This window comes from Hemitrygon akajei, chromosome 15 (genome assembly GCF_048418815.1).
Source record: "Hemitrygon akajei chromosome 15, sHemAka1.3, whole genome shotgun sequence".
Classification (NCBI taxonomy): domain Eukaryota; kingdom Metazoa; phylum Chordata; class Chondrichthyes; order Myliobatiformes; family Dasyatidae; genus Hemitrygon; species Hemitrygon akajei.
Genome location: NC_133138.1, coordinates 8,256,357 through 8,275,986, shown reverse-complemented (window position 1 = coordinate 8,275,986; position 19,630 = coordinate 8,256,357).

The following is a 19,630-nucleotide window of genomic DNA, read 5'->3' as shown; positions in this document are numbered from 1 at the left end:
AATGACCTTCTTAGTTTCCTTCTTCAAGTTTTTAAAAGCTCCCCAATCCTCTATCTTCCCACTAGTTTTGGCTTCCTTGTACACCCTCTTTTTTGCTTTTACTTTGGCTCTCACTTCAGTTGTCAGCCACATTAGTGTCCTTCCTCCATTCAAAAAATTCTTCTTATTTGGAATATATCTGTCTTACATTTCCCTCATTTCTCGCAGAAACTCTGCTGTCCTTCCTGTTAGTGTCTCTTTCCAGTCAGCTTTGGCCAGTTCCCCTCTCATGCCATTGTAATTTCCTTTATTCCACTGAAATACTGACACATTCAATTTTAGTTTCTCCTTCTTAAATTTCAAAGTGAAGTTGATCGTATTGTGATCACTGTTCCTTAAATGTTCCTAAACCTTAAGCTCTCTTATCACCTCTGGATCATAGCACAACACCCAATCCAGCACAGCCAACCCCCTAGTGGGCTCAACAACAAGCTGTTCTAAAAAGACATCCCTTAGACATTCTACAAATTCTCTCTTTTGAGGTCCAGTACTGACCTGGTTTTCCCAGTCCACTTTCATGTAAAAATCCCCAGCAATCATTATGACATTGCCCTTCTGACATGCCTTTTCTATTTCCTGCTGTAATTAGTAATCCACATCCTGGCTGCTGTATACAACTGCCATCATGGTCCTTTTACTCTTGGCATTTCTTAGCTCAACCCAAAGCAACTCTATACCTTCCAATCCTATGTCATCCCTTTCCAATGATTTAATATTAGAAACATAGAAACATAGAAAACCTACAGCTCAATACAGGCCCTTCAGCCCACAAAGCTGTGCTGAACATGTCCTTACCTTAGAAATTACCTAGGTTTACCCATAGTCCTCTATTTTACTGGGCTCCATGTACCTGTCTAGGAGTCTCTTAAAAGACCCTATCGTATCCGCCTCCATCACTATTGCTGACAGCCCCACTACTTTCTGTGTAAAAAATCTGGCCCTACCATCTCCTCTGTACCTACTTCCAAGCACCTTAAAACTGTTCCCTCTGGTGCGAACCATTTCAACCGTGGGGAAAAAGCCTCTGACTATCCACACGATCAATGCCTCTCATCATCTTATACACCTCTATCAGGTCACCTCTCATCCTCTGTCACTCCAAGGAGAAAAGGATGAGTTCACTCAACCTGTTCTCATAAGTCATGCTTCCCAATCCAGGCAACATCCTTGTAAGTATCCTCTACACCCTTTCTATAGTTTCCACATCCTTCCTGTAGTGAGGCGACCATAACTGATCACAGTTCTCTAAATCGGGTCTGACCAGGGTCCTATATAGCTGCAATATTATGTCTTGGCTCCTAAACTCAATCCCACGATTGATGAAGGCCAATGCACCATATGCTTTCTTAACCACAAAGTCAACCTGCACAGCAGCTTTGAGTGTCCTATAGACTCAGACCCTGAGATCCCTCTGATCCTCCACACTGCCAAGAGTCTTACCATTAATACTAAATTCTGCCATCATATTTGACCTACCAAAATGAACCACCTCACACTTGAGGTGGGTTGAGAAGGGTTGAACTCCATCTGCCACTTCTCAACCCAGTTTTGCATCCTATCAATGTCCCATTGTAACCTCTGGCAGCCCTCCACACTATCCACAACACCTTGAGCCTTTGTGTTATCAGCAAATTTACTAACCCATCCCTCCACTTCCTCATCCAGGTCATTTATAAAAATCACGAAGAGTAAGGGTCCCAGAACAGATCCCTGAGGCACACCACTGGACACCAACCTCCATGCAGAATATGATCCATCTACAACCACTCTTTGCCTTCTGTGGGCAAGCCAATTCTGGATCCACAAAGCAATGTCCCTTTGGATCCCATGCCTCCTTACTTTCTCAATAAGCTTTGTATGGGGTACCCTGTCAAATGCCTTGCTGAGATCCATATACACTACATCTACTGCTCTTCCTTCATCAATGTGTTTAGTCACATCCTCAAAAAAATTCAATCAGTCTCATAAGGCATGACCTGCCTTTGACAAAGCCATGCTGACTATTCCTAATCATATCATGCCTCTCCAAATGTTCATACATCTTGCCTCTCAGGATCTTCTTCATCAACTTACCAACCACTGAAGTAAGACCACTGGTCTATAATTTCCTGGGCTATCTCTACTCCCTCTCTCGAATAATGGAACAACATCCGCAACCCTCCAAACCTCTGGAACCTCTCCCGTCCCCATTGATGATGCAAAGATCATCACCAGAGGCTCAGCAATCTTCTCCCTTGCCTCCCACAGTAGCCTGGGGTACATCTCGTACAGTCCCAGTGACTTATTCAACTTGATGCTTTCGAAAAGTTCCAGCACATCCTCTTTCTTAAAATCTATATGCTCAAGCTTTTCAGTCCACTGTAAGTCATCCCTACAATCGCCAAGATCCTTTTCCGTAGTGAATACTGAAGCAAAGTACTCATTGAGTACCTCTGCTACCTCCTTCGGTTCCATACACACTTTTCCACTGTCACACTTGATTGTTCCTATTCTCTCATGTCTTATCCTGTTACTCTTCACATGCTTGTAGAATACCTCGGGGTTTTCCTTAATCCTGTCCACCAAGGCCTTCTCATGGCCCCTTCTGGCTCTCCTAATTTTTTTCTTAAGCTCCTTCCTGCTAGCCTTATAATTTTCTAGATCTCTATCATTACCTAGTTTTTTGAACCTTTCATAAGCTCTTCTTTTCTTCTTGACTAGATTTACAACAGCCTTTGTACACCACGGTTCCTGTACTCTACCACCCTTTCCCTCTCTCATTGGAACGCACCCATGCAAATATCCTCTGATCATTTCCCTGAGAACATCTTATTTCTTATTCACAGAGCCACACCACCCCCTCTGCCTACTAACCTATCCTTCTGATACACCGTATATCCTTGGACATTCAGTTCCCAATGGCAGCCATCCTTTAGCCAAGTTTCTAAGATGGTCACACTTGCCTTACTTGCTGAATTTCAAGGTTGTCCATTTTATTTCTTATGCTGTGTGTATTCAAATATAATAGTCCAGTATTTGTTGCTTTCTGTTTTAACTGCACCATGCCTCTATTGTGCTGTAACTCATTCCACTGGCTATGATTATGCCTCATCTCCTGTCTGTCCTTTCTATCATCTCTGTTGCACGCTATCTATGATTTATTTCTGTTTTCCCCTTTCTCAGACCTATCAATGTTGAAGTGAAGGGGTAGAACATTTTTCAAGACTGGACGCTAGAAAGAAGTTTGTTAGAGAAACAGCAAGTCCCATTCATTGGTTTATTGGCTAATTGAGCGGTAGCTGCAATAAAACGAGGGCACGCTCTAGTGGAGGGGCTATCGAAGGATTGACTCAGTGGGGCTTTGACTTGAGAGGTTTTGGAGAGGACCAGTCCTGGCCCTTAACCTTATCACAAACAAGAGAAAATCTGCAGATGCTGGAAATTCAAGCAACACACACAAAATGCTGCCTGGCCTGCTGAGTTCCTCCAATATTTTGTGTGTGTTGTTGGCCCTTAACCTTTCCTCTTTAAACAACTTACATGGATGAATTCCTAGTGGGCTTGTAGCTGAGACTTAAATGCTGTTACTGACAACAACTAAAACGAAAAGACGCCAAATCACAACTAAATTAAACAAATTAAGGATACAGGATCAGGTGATGTGTTCTAGCTGCACGATTGGAGATCTGTGGTTGCTTAAGGAACTCAGGCTCAAACTTAATGATCTGGAAGCTGAGCTTCAAACTATGACACATCAGGGAAGGTAAAAGTCATAAATTATGATAATTCCTTCGACATTTAACTGGAACTGTGTCTTTATTTTGATAATCTGACAATAAATGTATTCCTTTGCTTTTTGCCAAATCAGATCTGAACTTCATTAGATAGATTCAAAAAGACTTGCCTTTCATGGTAACCCTAATCTATTATCAGTTCTGCAGCTCCCCACAACTTTGTGAACAACTGGTGCAGGAGTGATGTCAGAGTGTTACCACCATACTGGTAGATCTCAGCTGCGATACCGTCAGACCTTGGTGCTTTGTTGGGTTTTAGCTGCTTGATGGCTTTGGTGACCTCGTGAAGAGTAGGGGGAGCATAGCTCGAACAGTATGGGTCGAGGGTGTACTCTGCCCAGTGCTCCATCGGTGATGGTTCCTGATCTGTTCAGCACCTTGTGGAAGTGTTCTTGCCATCATTTCATGTGCTCTGACTTCTCAGTGAAAATGGATGTACTGTCCTTGCTCAGGAGTTGTCAGGTGTAAGGAGGTGCGAGGAGGTGTGAGGTGTAGGTGTTGCTCAGTGAAGATGGATGTACTGTCCTTGCTCAGGAGTTGTCAGGTGTGAGAAGGTGTGAGGTGTAGGTGTTGCTCAGTGAAGATGGATGTACTGTCCTTGCTCAGGAGTTGTGAGGTGTGAGGAGGTGCGAGGAGGTGTGAGGTGTGAGGAGGTGTGAGGAGGTGTGAGGTGTAGGTGTTGCTCAGTGAAGATGGATGTACTGTCCTTGCTCAGGAGTTGTGAGGTGTGAGGAGGTGTGAGGAGGTGTGAGGTGTAGGTGTTGCTCAGTGAAGATGGATGTACTGTCCTTGCTCAGGAGTTGTGAGGTGTGAGGAGGTGTGAGGAGGTGTGAGGTGTAGGTGTTGCTCAGTGAAGATGGATGTACTGTCCTTGCTCAGGAGTTGTGAGGTGTGAGGAGGTGCGAGGAGGTGTGAGGTGTAGGTGTTGCTCAGTGAAGATGGATGTACTGTCCTTGCTCAGGAGTTGTGAGGTGTGAGGAGGTGCGAGGAGTTGTGAGGTGTGAGGAGGTGCGAGGAGGTGTGAGGTGTGAGGAGGTGTGAGGAGGTGTGAGGTGTAGGTGTTGCTCAGTGAAGATGGATGTACTGTCCTTGCTCAGGAGTTGTGAGGTGTGAGGAGGTGCGAGGAGTTGTGAGGTGTGAGGAGGTGCGAGGAGGTGTGAGGTGTGAGGAGGTGTGAGGAGGTGTGAGGTGTAGGTGTTGCTCAGTGAAGATGGATGTACTGTCCTTGCTCAGGAGTTGTCAGGTGTGAGGAGGTGTGAGGTGTAGGTGTTGCTCAGTGAAGATGGATGTACTGTCCTTGCTCAGGAGTTGTGCAGTGCCTTGTTTTGATGGAGCATACACAACCTTGATTGCTTCATGGAAGCTTCTTGAGTCTTTACATAATGTCAGCAAAGGCTTTGTAACTCCTTGGCCGTGTTCGCCCACCATTGGTCTTTCAGAGCTCTGAGCTGCCTCTGCGAAGCTGGTTTTGCACTCAGAAAGGCACGTTTATTGGAACTTGAGTTTGGGTGTCGGAGAAGAGCCTGGTGTGATTCAAGGACTTCAAAGTCGCAACAATCGTGACCATCTACAAGAACAAGGGAGACAAGAGAGACTGCAACAATTACCGAGGCATCTCTCCTGTCAGTTGCAGGAAAATGCCTCGCGAAGATCATCCTTATACGCTTGGTGTGCAGTGGACATGATCTTCTCACTGAGGCAGCTCCAAGAGAAATGTGTTGAGCAGCAGAGAAGGCTCCATGTCACATTTGTGGACCTAACCAAAGCGTTTGACACTGTTGGTAGAGATGGCCAATGGGAGCTCCTACCAAAATTCGGTTGCCCCCCACGCCTAACCAACATCATCCGTCAGTGCCACAAAGGCATAGAAGCTGCATCAACATGTGTGGTGAGTTGTCAGACACATTTCCCATCAGCAACGGCGTAAAACAGGGATGTGTTTTGGCTCTTACTCTGTTTGGATTATTCTTCACTGCTATTCTTCAGGATGCCACATCAGACCTGAAGTCAGGGGTCTTCCTACAAACGAGGGTTGATGGCGGGCTCCTCAACCTCGCAAGACTGAGAGCCAAAACAGAAGTCAGGGACATTGCGACGCATGAGCTACTGTTTGCTGATGACTGGGCACTGGTTGCCCAGTCTCTCGAAGACTCACAGGAGATCACCAGTCGCTTTGCCAGTGCAGCCAAAGGCTTCGGACTGACAATCAGCCTGAAAAAGACGGAGGTTTTGTACCAACCGGCTCCTGGCTCAAGCTACGAAGAACCAACTGTCCTCATTGATGACATTCATCTCAATGCTGTCAACAAGTTTTGCTAGCTGGGCAGCATAATAACATCCTCAGCTTCTCTGGATGTAGAGATTGAGTCAAGAACCAGAAGAGCCAGATTTTATGAAAAGACAGATTCAATTTTTTTTGGGTACAAATTTACATTCAGTTGAGGATAAAATTGTATTATGGGAAGCGATGAAAGCATATTTAAGGGGTCAGATTATAAGTTATACATCTAAAATTAAGAAGGAATACATGGCAGAAATAGATCAATTGGAAAAAGATATCATGAAGTTAGAAAAACAATCTCAAAGATATATGACAGAAGAAAAACGAAGACAACTTGTTAATAAAAAACTACAATATAATACACTCCAGACATATCGTACAGAAAAAGTAATTATGAGAACTAAACAGAAATATTACGAATTAGGTGAAAGATCACATAAAATTCTTGCTTGGCAGTTGAAAACAGAACAGGCTTCTAAAACAATAAATGCAATTAGAACAAGTGTAAATAAGGTTACTTATAAACCTTTAGAAATTAATGAAACTTTAAAAAAAATTATACTGAACTATATCAATCAGAATCACAAAATAAGATTGCTGAGATAGATAAATTTTTATCACAAATAACCCTTCCAAAATTAAATTTGGAAGAACAGAAAGGATTAGATATGCCCTTTACATTAAAAGAGGTTGAAGAAGCTTTAGGATCACTTCAGAGTAATAAATACCCAGGAGAAGATGGTTTTCCTCCTGAATTTTATAAAAAATTTAAAGATTTATTAATTCCTCCCTTTATGGAATTAATATACCAAGTGGAAAGAATGCATAAACTCCCACAATCTTTTTTAACAGTGATCATAACTGGATTGCCAAAAAAAGATAGAGATCCTTTAAAACCAACATCATATAGGCCTATTTCTTTGTTGAATACAGATTATAAAATAATAGCAAAAATTTTATCTAATAGAATATCTAAATATTTACCAAAATTAATACATATGAATCAAACAGGTTTTATTAAAAACAGACAATCAATGGATAATATAACCCGGTTACTTAGTATAATTCATTTGGCACAAAAAAGAGAGGAAATGAGTGTGGCAGTTGCTTTGGATGCAGAAAAAGCATTTGATAGATTGGAATGGGATTTTTTATTTAAGGTATTGGAAAAATAGGAGTTAGGAAAATCTTTTATACAATGGATTAAAACTTTAAATACTAATCCTCAAGCTAAAGTAGTTACAAATAGTCAGATTTCAACACCATTTTGCTTAACGAGGTCAACTAGACAAGGCTGCCCATTATCACCTGCTTTATTTGTATTGGCAATAGAACCATTAGCTGAATTAATTAGAACAGATTCAGACATTGGGGGCTTTAGAGTTAATCAAGAAGAATATAAGATTAATTTATTTGCTGATGATGTTTTGATTTATTTAACAAACCCATTACAATCTTTGCAAAGATTATCTTTTAGATTGGAAGAATTTGGGGAAGTATCAGGGTATAAAGTAAATTGGGATAAAAGTGAAATTTTACCCCTTACCAAAGGAAATTATAATCAATGTCGATTAGTAACTCAATTTCGATGGTCAATAAATGGGATAAAATATTTAGGTATTAGAGTTGATAATGATGTAAAAAATTTATATAAACAAAATTATTTGCCATTATTAAAAAAATAAAAGAGGATCTTGATAAATGGATGATGTTACCAATAACATTAATAGGTAGAGTTAATGCTGTAAGAATGAATATATTTCCTAGATTGCAATATTTATTCCAAACTTTACCAATACAATTACTTCAGAAGTTTTTTCAAGAACTTAATAAATATGTAAGGAAATTTCTTTGGAAAGGAAAGATGTCAAGAATATCATTGGAAAAATTGACATGTAAATTTGATTTAGGAGGGTTACAACTTCCAAATTTTAAGAATTATTATAAAGTAAATCAACTTAGATTTATTGCGTCTTTTTTTGATGAAGAAAAACCGGCATGGATTAGAATAGAATTAGATAAGATAGGAGAAAACATACCGGAAGATTTTATATATAAATGGGAATCCAAATGGATACGGGAAAAAAAAAAAATCTCCTATATTAAGACACTTGATTGATTTATGGAATAAGGTAAATATGGACGATGAGATAAAGAAATCTTTATTAGCAAAAAGAACTTTAATTCAAAATAGGCTTATTCCTTTTACAATGGATAATAAACTTTTACATAATTGGTTCCAAAATGGGATTAAATATGTAGGTGATTGTTTTGAAGGAGGTATATTGATGTCGTTTCATCAATTAAAAAATAAATATAAAATATCAAATAACACTCTTTTCTGCTATTTTCAATTAAAGGCTTATTTACGAGAAAAGCTGGGACAAACAATGTTGATGCCAAAACCTAGTGAAATAGAAATATTAATTCAAAAAGGAAAAATTAAAAAATTTACATCTTGTATGTATAATTTGATTCAAAAACAGACAATTAAATCAGGAATTCATAAATCAAGACAAAAATGGGAATCTGATTTGAATGTTAAAATTGATGGAAAAAGCTGGTCAAGATTATGTTCTGATAGTATGAGAAATACAATAAATGTTCGACTTAGATTAATACAATATAATTTTTTACATCAATTATATATAACACCACAGAAAATAAATAGATTAAATTCAAATATGTCTGACCAATGTTTTCGATGTAATCAAGAAATTGGTACTTTTTTACATTCTACTTGGTCTTGTTTTAAAATTCAACCATTTTGGTTAAATCTAAGACTTTTATTGGAACAAATTACTGGAGTACAACTCCCACATATTATTTTTATTAGGAGATATTGAAGGGACAATACCGAAACTTAAATCGAATAAGTATCAGAAAAAATTTATAAAAATTGCATTGGCAGTAGCCAAAAAAGTTATTGCAGTTACTTGGAAATCTGACTTATATTTAACTGTGGATCGTTGGAATAATCAAATACATAGTTGTATTCCACTTGAAAAAATTACATACAATCTAAGAAATGAATATGATATATTTTTGAAAATTTGGCTCCCATACTTACAAAAGATAGGATTAAATACATAGGTCCTTTGAAGATAAAATTATAGAGTAATTGGAGAAAGTAAAAATAAATATTAAAATTATTTTGAACTCCATGGAGCAAGTGGGGATCCGCCGATATCCAGGCAATCTTTCTCTTCTTTTTTTTTCTTTAGATAAGGGTTAAGGGGGGGAGGGTTAAGGGGAGGGGGGAGGGTTAATATTATTTTTCTCACCATTTTATCATCACATTTATTCTTTGTAATTTTCTAAAATTTAATAAATAAATAAAAATAAAAAAATAAAAAGAACCAGAAGAGCCTGCTTTGCCTTTGGTCAGCTGAAAGATCGAGTTTGATCACAGAACATCAGGTTGGCCACCAAGTGTGAGGTATACAGGGCCGTTGTCATATCAGCCTTGCTATATGAGACGTGGTGCCCATATCAGAGTCACTTACACCAGATTGACCAACTGCAGCAGCGTCACCTACATTCTCTGATGAAGATCACCTGGCGAGACAAGGTCTCCAATACCGAGGTCCTCTCTCGAGCCGAATGCCAGCAGTTTCAACCTTGGTGATGTCAGCCCAACTGCGCTGGGCAGGACATGTTGTCAGAATACCTGATGGAAAACTGCCCAAGGACATCTTGTACGGCCAACTGTCCAGTGGTACCCGAAAACGAGGAGGCCAGCGACTGCGGTACAAGGATGATCTGCACAGGAGCCTCAAGAAAGCTGACATTGCCCCATCAACATGGGAGGGCTCAAGATCGCTCACAATGGAGGGACGCCATCAGAAAAGGTGTGGACGCTGCTAAGAACAAGCTCATAGAGGCAACAGAGGAAAGGCACAGGAAGCGCCACAACAGAGTTTCTGCCCCTGCTGCCCCTCCAGGCCTCACCTGCCAAGTATGTGGCAAGCAGTGCCTGTCAAGGATCGGTCTGTACAGCCACTCCAGGATGCACATATCAAACCCCACTAACTGACTGAAAGGAACCATCATCATCCTATGGGATGGATAGCCAGAGAGAGAGAACTGTGTTGTGCAAAGACAATGTCCTTTGATCAATTTTTAATTCACCTTACTCCACAAATAATATTTTTTGAAACATTTTCCTATATAAAAACTGCACCAGGTACTTCAGAGTAACATAACAATTAAAATCCATATTGGATGCTGTGCTTTAGGAGGCAGTCACACATTAGATTAACTGCTTCTAATTTGGTCTATGGTCAGGGACAAGGGGGTGTGAGGCAAGCTGGGGGATCCAAGAGAGAGTGCTTAAACTCATCCAGCAGGTCTGACAGTCTTGCTCCCTGTGCAGATTGGAATGGAGCCACAGGAAGGATGAGCTCCATCGTTTAGGGAGACTTTCAAGAAGGGGGAGAGAAATATCTTTGTAACTGGGGATAGTATTGTGGTGAACTACATATACCTGTCTGGACACGCCCCCCTGCTGACTGCTCCTGTGGCTCCTCCCACAGACCCCGGTATTTAAGGCGATTGAGGCCTGAGCCCAGCCCTCTGTCTCCAGGATGTAGTATGGTGGTCAACCACTGCTTGTTCCTTCTTCCAGTCAATAAAAGCCGATATCTCGCCTTTACGTCTCAGAGAGAGTTATTGATGGTGCATCAACTTTATTGACTGGAAGTTTTAAAACATGGAAAGTATTTTACGTCCGGAAAAATTAGATTTGGACCCCCAAACTCCAGAAGCAGCTCTTGCCTTTGAACTCTGGCTTGCATGCTTCCAATCATACTTGGAGGAGGTTCGTGCGACTGAGCCCGCTACTATGCACAGAATTCTCCTCTCGAGGGTCACCCCAAAAGTTTACTCACTTATCAGGGACCTGCCGACCTACCAAGAGGCACTGGACGCCCTCAAAAGACAATACCTGCGGCCGGTGAACACCGTCTACGCAAGACATCGCTTAGTGACACAGCGGCAGCGACTCAACGAGTACTCGCGGTTCCCCTTTGCCATCCCCTGCCCCGACACCACTGCCACGTCCGTCATAAAAGCCCTGCGCCAGCTCTTCACCCTGTTTGGATATCCCTGCTATATCCACGGTGATAGAGGGTCCTCCTTTATGAGTGACGAGCTGCGCCGGTACCTGCTAGCTAGGGGCATTGCTACTAGTCGGACCACGAGCTATAATCCCCGGGGTAATGGACAGGTGGAGAGGGAGAATACCACAGTGTGGAAGGCCACACTTTTAGCCCTTAAGTCGAAAGGGTTGCCGGTCTCTCAATGGCAGGAGGTCCTCCCCGAGGCACTCCACTCTATTCGCTCCTTGTTATGTACGTCCACCAATGCCACCCCTCACGAGCGCCTATTCTCTTTTCCCAGGAAGTCTGCCACTGGGACCACCCTACCAGCTTGGCTGACATCCCCAGGGCCAGTGCTGCTCTGGAAACATTTGAGGAGCAATAAATACTCCCCACTGGTCGAGAGGGTTCACCTTCTACATGCGAACCCCCAGTATGCCTACGTGGTCTTACCTGATGGGCGGGAGGACACGGTCTCCGTCCGCGACCTGGCGCCCGCAGGAGCAGCAGACCACTACCCCGAACACTCCACGGTAACTATGAACCCTGTACCCGAGGAGACACCGTGCACACCAAGCCCTACACAGACTCCTCACAACACTCATATACCGGGCGTCTCGCGCGTGCATATACCAGGCGCCTCGCACACACATGAGGGATCACTGATGCCTAGTGGGCTGACACCTCCAGTTAGGCCGGAACCAGCACAACCACCGTCTCCTGTGCAATCACCACCTCCGGCACCTGTGCAATCACCACCACCGGCACCTGTGCAATCACCACCACCGGCATCTATGCAATCACCACCACCGGCACCTGTGCAATCACCACCGGCACCTGTGCAATCACCACCGGCACCTGTGCAATCACAGCCGGTGCTGCGTAGATCGCAGCGACAGTTTCGACCGCCTGATAGACTTAACCTGTAAATATACTTGTAAGAAATTTCGCCCCATGGGGACTCTCTTTTAAAACAAAGGGGGGTTGAATGTGGTGAACTACATATACCTGTCTGGACACGCCCCCCCCCCCCCCCGCTGACTGCTCCTGTGGCTCCTCCCACTGACTGTGGCTCCTCCCACAGACCCCGGTACCCGGTATAAAGGCAATTGGGGCCTGAGCCCTGCCCTCAGTCTCCAGGATGTAGCATGGTGGTCAACTGCTGCTTGTTCTTTCTTCCAGTCAATAAAAGCCGATATCTCGCCTCACGTCTCAGAGAGTTATTGATGGTGTATCAAGTATAATCAAGGGACTGGACATAATTCTCTGTTGCAGGGATTGTGAGTCTTGAAGGCTATGTTACCTGCCTAAGTGCTTGAGTTTGGGGCATGTCATCCAGCCTGGGATTTGAATTGGAAGGGGAAAAATCCTGTTGTTGCAGTCCACATGTGTACCAATGATGCAGGTAGAATAAAGAGATCCCGCTGAAGGAATTTGAGCAGTCAGGGACTAAATAAAAAGCACAACCAAAAAGATGGTAATCTCTGACTTGCTATCTGAGCTACGTGCAAATTGGCACAGAGACAACAAAAGAGTTAAATGTGTGGCTTAAAGATTGGTGTGGAGGATTTGTGGTGTGTTGGCACCAGTATTAGGGAAAAGAGGGAGCTATTACTATGGGACAGATTCCATATGAACCGTGCAGAGACCAGGGTCCTGTGAATTGCATAACTCAGAATGTGGATAGGACTTTTAAACAAAATAGTAGGCAGTGAGTTCAATGGATTGGAAATGTATGCCCAGAGGGAGTGAAGACTCTGGAGTGAAAAATAAGGTGAAGTTTAGAAAGGAATAAGAATTTAACTTCACGTAGGAAGGATACAAATCTGAGAAGGTGAGGTTGGTGAATACAGTATGGAATGTGCTATTTTTGAATGTGTGCAGTAGAAGGAACAAGGTAGGTGAGCTTATAGCAAGCAGAGTTAGATGTGGGTATGAGAATGTGACTGAAAGAAGATTACAGCTGGAAACTAAACATCCAAGGATACACATCCTAGCAAAAGGACAGAGGGGTTGGGGTGGCTCTGTTAGTGAAAAAATGAAATCAAATCTTTAGCAAGCAGTGGCCAAAGATCAGCAGATTTAGAACCCTTGTGGGTAGAATTAAGAAACTGCAAAGATAAAAAGATGCTTATGGGAGCTATATACTGGCCTCCAAATAGTAGTCAGGACTTGGGGTACAAATTACAACAGGATATAGAAAAGGCATATAAGCAAGTCAGCGTTGCAGTCATCATGGCAGACATCAATATCACAGAGACTGAGAATATCAGATTGGCCCTGGATCCCAGGAGAGAAGAATTTGTAGAATGGTTATGAGATGAATCTTTGTGGTCAAGCCCACTAGGCAATCAGAAACAGGTTTATTATCACAGACATGTATTGAAATTTGTTGTTTTGCAGCAGCAGTACGGTGCAAGGCATTGAAAATTACTATAAATTACAAACTAGGGCAAAAGACAAATGTGGTAATGTTCATGGGTATGAAAATTCCTTTACTCACTGAGCAAGTGGATCTTTGGAATGTTCCATCAAAGAAAGCTATGGAAGTTCATTTATTCAACATATTCAAATCAGATTTTTTTTAATGTTCAGAGGACCAAGCGTTAGTTACCAAGATGTAACTAGTAGAGTGGATAGGGGAGAGCCAGTGGATGTGGTATATTTAGATTTTCAAAAGGCTTTTGACAAGGTCCCACACAGGAGATTAGTGTGCAAACTTAAAGCACACGGTACTGGGGGTATTGTATTGATGTGGATAGAGAATTGGTTGACAGATAGGAAGCAAAGAGTGGGAGTAAACGGGACCTTTTCAGAATGGCAGGCAGTGACTAGTGGGGTACCGCAAGGCTCAGTGCTGGGACCCCAGTTGTTTACAATATATATTAATGATTTAGACGAGGGAATTAAATGCAGCATCTCCAAGTTTGCGGATGACTCGAAGCAGGGTGGCGGTGTTATCTGTGAGGAGGATGCTAAGAGGATGCAGGGTGACTTGGATAGGTTAGGTGAGTGGGCAAATTCATGGCAGATGCAATTTAATGTGGATAAATGTGAGGTTATCCACTTTGGTTGCAAGAACAGGAAAACAGATTATTATCTGAACGGTGGCCGATTAGGAAAAGGGGAGATGCAACGAGACCTGGGTGTCATTGTACGCCAGTCATTGAAGGTGGGCATGCAGGTACAGCAGGCGGTGAAAAAGGCAAATGGTATGTTGGCATTCATAGCAAAAGGATTTGAGTACAGGAGCAGGGAGGTTCTACTGCAATTGTACAAGGCCTTGGTGAGACCGCACCTAGAATATTGTGTGCAGTTTTGGTCCCCTAATCTGAGGAAAGACATTCTTACCATAGAGGGAGTACAGAGAAGGTTCACCAGATTGATTCCTGGGATGGCAGGACTTTCATATGAAGAAAGACTGGATCGACTAGGCTCATACTCACTGGAATTTAGAAGATTGAGGGGGGATCTTATTGAAACGTATAAAATTCTAAAGGGATTGGACAGGCTAGATGCAGGAAGATTGTTTCCAATGTTGGGGAAGTCCAGAATGAGGGGTCACAGTTTAAGGATAAAGGGGAAGACTTTTAGGACCGAGATGAGGAAAAACTTCTTCACACAGAGAATGGTGAATCTGTGGAATTCTCTGCCACAGGAAACAGTTGAGGCCGGTTCATTGGCTATATTTAAGAGTAAGTTAGATATAGCCCTTGTGGCTAAAGGGATCAGGGAGTATGGAGAGAAAGCAGGTACAGGGTTCTGAGTTGGATGATCAGCCATGATCATACTGAATGTCGGTGCAGGCTCGAAGGGCCGAATGGCCTACTCCTGCACCTATTTTCTATGTTTCTATGTTAGCACAGCAATGTAATTCTGGTGTAGAAAAAAATTAATCATGACCTTTCTGAATTGCAGATTCGGGAACAAGCAGACAAATTGTTTATTTTTAATTGTACTTCTATTTTATGCTTGCTGGCTTTGAGATGCCAGCTTACCTGTTGCTGCCAACTTTTGATGTCAAAGTTAGAATTGTAGAAATTTGCACATTTTTTGCAGGCTGTTTTAAGGCAAGCAACTGCTTCCTTTCATTAATCATTACCAAATCTGAGCACATGTTTTCATCACCATCAGATGGCAGCATTTAAACAAACATACAGTTGGACATCAGTAGCAAAGCAACAGCACCCCCTATCCATAACAGTGTGTAACTTACCAAGAAATAATTATTCTTTCACGGACCTTTTAATCAAGTTTTATCCTGTACTGTAGCTTCAGGATGACCAAATGCATCCATCTTTAGTTTAGATGTTGTAGCAAACATTATGCTTCACTTTAGATTCCACTCCCCCCTCCTTTGATTTAACATGTTAATATTTGATCTAATTGCTCTTGTAAAATTTGTGTATAATTTATCTTGTGTGTTACCTGATGCCACTTGCCTATGATGTTACTGCAAGGATTTCATTGCACTTGTGCATGCATGTACTTGTCCATATGACAATAAACTGAAATTTGGCTTGGATCTTGTGGGAAGAGAACATCAATGTTTCAGGTTGGAACCTTTTTTTCAGAACTGAAAGCGAGACAAAAGTAAACACGAGGAAATCTGCTGGAAATTCAAATAACACACACAAAATGCTGGTGGAACGCTGCAGGCCAGGCAGCCTGACGGAGGGCCTCAGCCCGAAACGTCGACAGTGCTTCTCCTTATAGATGCTGCCTGGCATGCTGTGTTCCACCAGCATTTTGTGTGTGTTGTGAGACAAAAGTAGCTTGAGTAGCATTAGGGGGTGGGATGTCTCCTATAGGATAACTTCACAATATGTGCCTGTGATAATAAACCTGATTTTGATTCTGACCTGCTGGGCTTTTCTGGCTGCTCTGCATTTCACAGTTCCCACAGTTTGGATTCTTGCCCTCACACTGGCCGGGTATGTCCTCCGCTCTCGGTGGAAAAGGAAGACTTTCCCTTGCAACTGCAGATTATACAACACTTTTTACCTCTTCCCTTCCCAGCATCCAGGAACCCAGTCTCTCCAGGTGAAGCAGTAATTCATTTGCAGTTCTTCCAAGTTAATGCACTGTACTTCATTTGGTGTTCATAACGTAGTGTCCTCTATTCTGGAGAGAAGATAAACTTGCAGCACTCCCATGCCCTGTCTGTATTCACCCGCATTTGCCACAGAGGTCCAGAAAAAGTTTTAAGAACAACAATTCATCCTCTGGCAGCATTGTAGCATTTTGGACTTAATAACATTGATTCTACAGCTTCGGGTTACTTGATTTCCGATTAGTCATTCATCTAATACTAATTCATCTTGGTTTTTCTTCTATTTCTCAGTGGGTAGAGGACATGCTCAGCTTAATCTGTTGGGTTTGAATTCTGCTCCATATTTGGCAACACCCACATTCTTTTGACTATGTACTCATCTAATTACTTCCATTTACTCATTGGCCACATAATCTTGTTTACAGCTTATCCCCATGGTCACCCTGTTTTACCCTATCAAAGACAACACTCTCTCCCGCCCTCCTGCAGCTTGCTGAACTTTAGTCTAGTTTTCAGTTCTGACGAGGGGTCTAACCTGAAATATTGACCACCTCCTCCATGAAATGTGGCTTGCTCTGGATTTCCACCATTTTCTGTTTTTGTTTTACATTTCTAGCATCTGCAATTCTTTAAAAAATTTCAATATAATGAACTTGCTCTCTTACTCTTTTGGAGATGAGGGCCAATCTCCAGTGGACTGAATATACAAAACTACATTTCCCTCAATGACTCAGATAAATCTATTAAGTTTAACAATTTTAACAAGGTTGATTTAGTGGGTAAAATATTACCTGTTTAGAGTATGGGTGGCATTGTGGTTATTGAAGACGGGGGTGCAGTAGACAGCGAGGAATGCAATCATGGCCTACAGAGGGCTTTGGAAGTGTAGTAGACAACAAGAAAGGCTATGTTGGCTTGTAGAGGGATCTGGATCAGCTGGAAAAATGAGATTAAAAATGACTGTTGGAATTTAATGCAGACAAGTGTGAGGTTTTGCACTTTGGTAAGTCCAACCAGGGTAGGTCTTACACAGTGAACATTGACGAGTGTGGTAGAACAAAAGCATCTGGGAATATAGGTACATAATTCATTGAACGCGGTGTCACAGGTAGACAGGGTCATAAAGTAAGCTTTTGGCACCCTGGCCTTCATAAATTAATGTATTGAGTACAGAAGATGGGATGTAATGATGAGGATGTAGAAGACGTTGGTGAGGCTTAATTTGGAGTAGAGTGTGCAGTTTTGGTCACCTACCTACAGAAAGCTGTAAATAGGGTTGAAAGATTCCAGAGAAAATTTACAAGGATGTTGCCAGGTCTGAATGATCTAGTTATAAGTAAAGATTGAATAGGCTTGGACTTTATTCCTTAGAACGGAAAAAATTGAGAGCAGATTTGATAGAGGTATACAAAGTTATGATGGGTATGGAGTAAATTCAGGTAGGCTTTTTCCACTGAGGTTGGGTGGGACTACAACCAGAGGGCATGGGTGAAAGTTTGAATATGCGTGGAAATTTCTTCACTCAGAGGCTCGTGAGAGCATAGAACTCACAAGTGCTGCTGGCGAGCTTGATTTCAATATTTAAGCAAAGTTTGTTTAGATACATGGATGGTAGCGATATGGAGGGTTATGGTCCTGGTGCAGGTTGATGGGAGTAGGTAGTTTAAATGGTTTCAGCATGGAGTAGATGGGCCAAAGGGCCTGTTTCTGTTCTACACTTTTTTTTAATGACTCCATGAAGTGGAAATGTACAAACCCCATGATGCACCATCAATAACTCTCTGAGACGTGAGGTGAGATATCGGCTTTTATTGACTGGAAGGAAGAACAAGCAGCAGTTGACCACCATGCTACATCCTGGAGACTGAGGGCTGGGCTCAGGCCTCAATCGCCTTTATACCGGGGTCTGTGGGAGGAGCCACAGGAGCAGTCAGCAGGGGGGTGTATCCAGACAGGTATATGTAGTTCACCACACTCCATTTCCAGAAAAGTTGGGATATTTTCCAAAATGCAATAAAAACAAAAATCTGTGATATGTTAATTCACATGAACCTTTATTTAACTGACAAAAGTACAAAGAAAAGATTTTCAATAGTTTTACTGACCAACTTAAATGTATTTTGTAAATATACACAAATTTAGAATTTGATGGCTGCAACACACTCAACAAAAGTTGGGATAGAGGCATGTTTACCATTGTGTTACATCACCTTTCCTTTTAATAACACTTTTTAATCATTTTGGAACTGAGGATACTAATTGTAGTAGATTTGCAATTGGAAATTTTGTCCATTCTTGCTTGATATAAGACTTCAGCTGCTCAACAGTCCGTGGTCTCCGTTGTCTGATTCTCCTCTTCATGATGCGCCATACATTTTCAATAGGAGATAGATCTGAACTGGCAGCAGGCCAGTCAAGCACACGCACTCTGTGTCTACAAAGTCACGCTGTTGTAGCCCATGCAGAATGTGGTCTGGCATTATCCTGCTGAAATAAGCATGGACATCCCGGGAAGAGATATCGCCTTGATGGCAACATATGTCTCTCTAAAATCCTAATATACGCCTCAGAGTCAATGGTACCTTCATATACATGCAACTCACCCATGCCGTGGGCACTGATGCACCCCCATACCATCACAGATGCTGACTTTTGCACCTTTCGCTGATAACAATCAGGATGGTTGTTTTCATCTTTGGCACGGAGAACTCGATGCCCGTTTTTTTCCGAAAATTAGCTGAAATGTGGACTCATCTGACCACAGCACACGGTTCCACAGTCTTTTGGTCCATCTGAGATGAGCTCAGGCCCAGAGAACTCGCCAGCGTTTCTGCATAGAGTTGATGTATGGCTTCCTCCTTGTGTAATACAGTTTCAAGTTGCATTTCTGGTTGCAGCGACGAACCGTGTTAAGTGACAATGGTTTTCCTAAGTACTCCCGAGCCCAGGTGGCTATAATTGTCACAGTAGCATGACGGTTTTAGGCAGTGCCACCTGAGGGCTCGAAGATCACGTGCATTCAACAGTGGTTTCTGACCTTGCCCTTTACGCACTGAGATGTCTCTGAATTCTCTGAATCTTTTCACAATATTATGTACTGTAGATGTTGAAAGACCTAAATTCTCTGCAATCTTGCATTGGGAAATGTTCCTTTTGAACTGACTAACAACTCTCTCACGAATTTTGGCACAACGGGGTGAGCCACGACCCATCCTTGCGAGCAAAGACTGAGCCTTTGATGGACGCTACTTTTATACCCAGTCATGATACCTCACCTGCTACCAATTAGCCTGCTTAATGTGGAGTCTTCCAAACTGGTGTTACTTCAATATTCTGTGCACTTTTCAATCTTATTTTAACTCTGTCCCAACTTTTGTTGAGTGTG